The 5410-nt window shown below is 30.1% G+C and overlaps 1 pseudogene; it reads right to left on the bottom strand.

The window, feature by feature from the left end:
- Nucleotides 1-807: 807 nt before the first annotated feature.
- On the bottom strand, nt 808-1882 carry LOC125809924 (protein RKD2-like; annotated as a pseudogene).
- Between the last annotated feature and the right edge of the window lie 3528 nt (nt 1883-5410).

Genomic DNA, 5410 nt, shown 5'->3' with positions numbered 1-5410 from the left:
TCTGACACATGCATTGGGTCGGGTGTCACATTCTGACATATACATTAGATCGGGTGTCACGTTCCAACACACTAACAGTTTGGGGTGTGGGTTCCGTGAGAGGACCATTGAATTGTCGTATCTATTTGTTATTGAGAATGTGGAATTATACATTGCTCCTGAAATGATAACTGATTTATATATTCTGTACATGTCGTGTTTACTATGTTGTGACTACTTGTATATGTTTCACTTACTGAATAGCCGTGTGATACTACCAGTATAGTATGGTTGTGTACTCATACTACACTTGTTCGTTCTTTTTTTGAGTACAGATCATCTTCAGGCTGCTATGGATAGACCTCAACTAGGAGATCAGTAGACTGTATTCAAGGGTGAGTTGATTCTTTCAGGCTGTCATGGGTCCTCTTAGTTTAGTCCATTCCCTTCGGACTCAGACTGTTTTAGATATTTCTTATGTTTGGTTGGGGTTGTAACCCTTTCTCTTAGACTTGTTGGTATAGTAGTTTTGGTACAATGACTTTCAGTTCTAAGGGTTAACTTCCACATTAGTTGATAGATGTTTATTGAACTACCGGAGTTTATGGGAACTCTGTATATCTTTAGTCATTTAAACTTGCTTCCGTATCTTAAAATGTCTTAATTTTCGTTAACTTGGTTAGTTGAGTTGTAGTAATGGTTCTCCACGGAAGGATTAGTGTGGGTGCCATTCATGACGGTATGGGTCGTGACAAATTGATCTTAAAGTTTAGTGTTGTGCGTAACACCCTCCAAAGCAAAAACAATATACAAAAAAAATAAATAAGTTCAATGATACAAGATTGGAGTATCGTAAGAGAAATAGTTAGCAAGAAGAGACATAAATCTCTTCATCATCTTCTTCAACATTATGAGGAGGAGGAGGAGTACTAGTAGTGCAATAAGTATCAAAAGAATGGTGTATTGATGAGGCATAGACGACATTAGTCTCTTCTCCTCTTGTAATTTGTCTTGGAAACATATTTGCCTCGTCTCTTTGTTTTCTCCTCAATTTCCAATGTCTGGTATTTCTTCTTTCTTTCTTCTCTTTCTCTATACAAATTAATCACATCCTTCAACCTTTTTTCATTTCATTTCCGACTCCCTTCTTCCAATTCCTTCAACAATATATATAAAAAAAATAATTAGAATCATAACTTGTATATATACACCATCATATATTAATCAACATAATTTATATTAATATATACTATAAGAAACGAAGAATTAATTAATTGAAACAAGCTTATTAAGTTGTGGATATATATATATATATATATATATATATACCTTAAAATTGTCGATTAGTGTTTGAAGACTCATCAATATCCTATGAGGCCACCTCCTAATTCCCAAATCCCTACATCTTTTCTTCAAAAGTGTCAACCCTATATAAAGCTCCTTTGTTGCTTGAGTAATTGGTATATAAAAATACTTTGAAATTGATCTCGTGCCAACATACTTGCACTATTATTAATAATCTCCTCTCTAATTTCCATACAATTATCCTTGTTCTTTCCGTTACAATAATTTCTTGATGATCAATACCCATTATCATCTCTTCTTCATCAATCTTGTTATGACATAATAATAATTGTTCTATCCCTGCATTTTCGATTAATTCAAATTCACCGCTCATTTCATTCCTAATTTCCTCACACCATAACTCTTTTGCACTATAAAAAATATATACTAGTTATGAATCATTCTTTTATATAAAAATATACTATAACACAAAATATGTATATGATCCAGCCTCACCTGAGATAAGACTATGAAAAGCTGAATCAACAAAGGTATTGCATTCCATTTCTATCAAAGAATCAATAGCATTGTGTCCTGAAGATTCACTATTTTTAAACATAACATATTAATATCTATATATATACGCGACTACATATCATAATAACAACAACATATATACTCTGTGAAATTGTAAAAATAATTTCTTAAGATAGATTAAAAAAAGGAATGAATTACCTGAAATCATGTTGTTTGGAAAGGGAAAATAAGTCTTGATTTGTCACGAGCACTTCCTATATTTGGTATGAAAGAAGAATAAATGACTTTACGTTTATTTAGATTAGAGTAGGGAGAGGGAGAAGATATAAGACAGGGATTAAAAGTAAAAGTAATTATTAGTGCATTGAAAGTTGGCAGGCATGCAGGTTTACCATTAATTAATGGAAGTACATTCATTAATATTGATATGATTGCCCATTGGTCTCTTTTGTGCCATGTACACCTCTCATAAAAACTTGTAATTATGATTTACATTTTGGAATTTGACCATCGATTATCATTAAAGGATAAAATTGCTGTTTTTTCATCTTTTTGTCCAAAATTAAACAAAAACACCTTCAATTGAAAACATTATTATAGAAAGCAATGTTTTAAGAGATGGGGCGTGAGATGGGGCATTTGAAATAATTACAAACATGATTAAGGAAATTCATATATAGAAAATAAAACTTCTAACATGATTATACAAGTATAAATAATCTAATATCTTAACTTTCTAATAATAATAAAAAAAATTATTTCTAAAATTATTTTTTATCATACTATACAATTTACGACCTTAAAAGAAAAATAATCAATAAAACTTGATACAATTATTGTAAAAACATCACTCCATCATGAATAAGAATAAAATTACTTTCAAATAGCTAGATAAAATATGATAATTTTGATACATATGACAAAACTATGAAGACCAAGAATAAGTGAAAAAGTAAAATTTCGCTGCGAATTTTTAAAAGAAATGTTACGTACTAAATCATCACCTTCACAGTGTTACCAAATAGTAACGATGTGATACTACAACTTGTTATTTGAGTTACTCTCGATCTTCTTATCCCTATAGATTAAATAAATTATTAAGTATCATTCATTTATTCAAGAATTATGAGGGTCAACAATGTTAACTAAAAAATTTAGCACATAATTTGTGTAAGATCTATTAGGCGAGTTGGGCGTTGGGCATGCTTAGGGCGTACAGTCGGGCGCTTAGAGCGTAAGTCTTACAGAACTAACCCTCACTCTTGAATTTCGAGGAATTTTGCTAGAGCCCTGAAGCGAGTCCCAACAAAGTCTTTGTCCATAAATGTTGAGTGAAATTCTTTATGTTTTATTCTCTTTTTTTAAAATATTTTGGCGGTTACTTGGATCACCCTTATTACTTTGTTTATTTGTGCATAATATTGATTTCACGATTAGTTAATAATTCATTTTCTTCTATAATTGTATGTTTGTGATTCGCTCTTCTATTTGAGTTAATTTTGTTCTACATTTTTATTGAGGATATTACTGTTTTAGTATTTATTTTTTTCAGGTTATTAGTAACGTTGGATTTAATTTACTTATTTTATCTTGTTTGCTGCTCATTTTGGTAGTTCTCACTGTTGTTTTTATTATGGTCATTATTATTGTTTTATTATGACTGTAATTGTTATATTATTATTATTATTATTATTATTATATTATTATTATTATTATTATTATTATTATTATTATTATTATTATTATTATTTTGATACATTTTGTTTGGAATTTGATTTTGTGGCAAGCCATACATTATTAGTTAGAATTGGCCAATGAAAAAATTGATACCATTTGGGGCGGAATTCGTCATGCTTTTAGGTATAGAAGGCTTTATCATAATATTCTTTTTTCAAGGGTATTAATCTGATTATTTCTTTTATATTTTCTAGAATATATTCTATATATTGTATATCTTGGGTTCTTTGATATATTTCTATATTTTCTTTTATTAGGTCTCCTAATAAGGTTATATTTTCAATAGTTGCTTGCCAATATTGGAGGTATTCGTAGTTTATCATTAGTCTGAGTATTCTAATTCTAGATCGCTAATATCAATTCGTTCTAGGTCTATATCTATTTCATCTATTTCATACCAGGTTTGGGTCGCTAGTTCTAATTCTTCAAAGTTAAATATTTTATCCCATATTATTCTTCTTAATTCAATTATTTCTATATCTTTTAGAATATATAAAATCAATGTTTCATAAGTTAATATCATTTTATCATGTAGGTAAGTAGCCATATTGATGTTCCGTTGTTTAATCAATAATTCCCTCATATCATATGCACAGTAAAATTATTCATATTAGATTACTATAAACTAGATTATTTTCAACCATGCTTTCTCGTCACTACTAACACCGTACTTTCAAAGGTACTTTCTTCCTAAACAGCGCCTCAACTTTGTTTACTCCCCTCACGGCTTTCCTTGCCTACGGTTTCAACCTTAGGATGGCATAGTTCTGGAAGTTTTTCCTTTTTTTTCCATGTTAGCAAACTAGAAACATGCTTCAAATAATTCTAGTATATAATAACTAATATAAACTTATTTTATCATGCTATGATATTCAGGAATCAATAGATTTAGCTACGCATAATCATAAATAGTATACCTGTTTTTCTATGAGTGTAATTTCTGTTGTGTTTTGATCCATATCTTAGATTGGAAACTTGATATTTTATTGAAATATTTTTGTTTACAAAGAGGCTTGCTTTCCGTCGAGAAAGTCTTGCCTTAGATGTGCCTAATGGCTCTCTATTTATACAAGTAGAGATGCTCTACTTACTTTACATCTGTCCTATACTATTTCTACTTTACATTTACTGCATACTACTTTACTTTAATGCACACCTACACTTTACACTTTCCACTAATAACACACCTACTACTTTACACTTGTCCACTAATAATGTACACCTACCATACCTATACTTTACATTTGTCCACTAATAATGTACACCTACCACTTTACACTTGTCTGCACTAATTTACATATTCCTATCCACTAACTTACTTTTACAATAAGACAAGCAACTTTATTTTTCTTTTATCTTGTCAGTATTTGCTTTTTATCTTGTCGGCTTTATTCTAGCTGGACAGCTGGAATTACATTATCTTCTCCATAGCATTTTGAACATTGATGATCTGGTATCTGTGTCCAATAGTCTTGCAATATTTTGTCATTATCTCTGGTGAAATAAAATTCTTTCGTATTGCTCTTGTAGTTGGCTGTTGCTCTGGTTTTAATAAGCTTAATATCCATTGTCGTATTTCTTCCATATCTGCTTCTCTAACTTCTCTAGAATTTGAATATATCATAGTTTGCTCTCTTGCATAATAGCTCCATACTGAATTTCCATTTAAATAATTGGTTGTTAATTCGTTTAAAATAGTAGTTATTCCAATAATCCGCTTTTTGGCATAAATTCTGGTATCTCTACTTTTTGTATCTCGTCTTGTCGTTCTATTTTTTCTGGTATTATCATTTCCCTAGTTAATCCATTTTTATAACTTGTATGATAGGTTTAATTTCATCATACAATATTTCTGCTGGTGCTGAATAGAACT

The sequence above is a fragment of the Solanum verrucosum genome, unplaced genomic scaffold, assembly GCF_900185275.1.
Source record: "Solanum verrucosum unplaced genomic scaffold, falcon-dt-bn FXZP01000257.1, whole genome shotgun sequence".
Lineage (NCBI taxonomy): Eukaryota > Viridiplantae > Streptophyta > Magnoliopsida > Solanales > Solanaceae > Solanum > Solanum verrucosum.
Note: the sequence above shows the minus strand (reverse complement) of the source record. Positions and strands in the feature narration are given on the sequence as shown.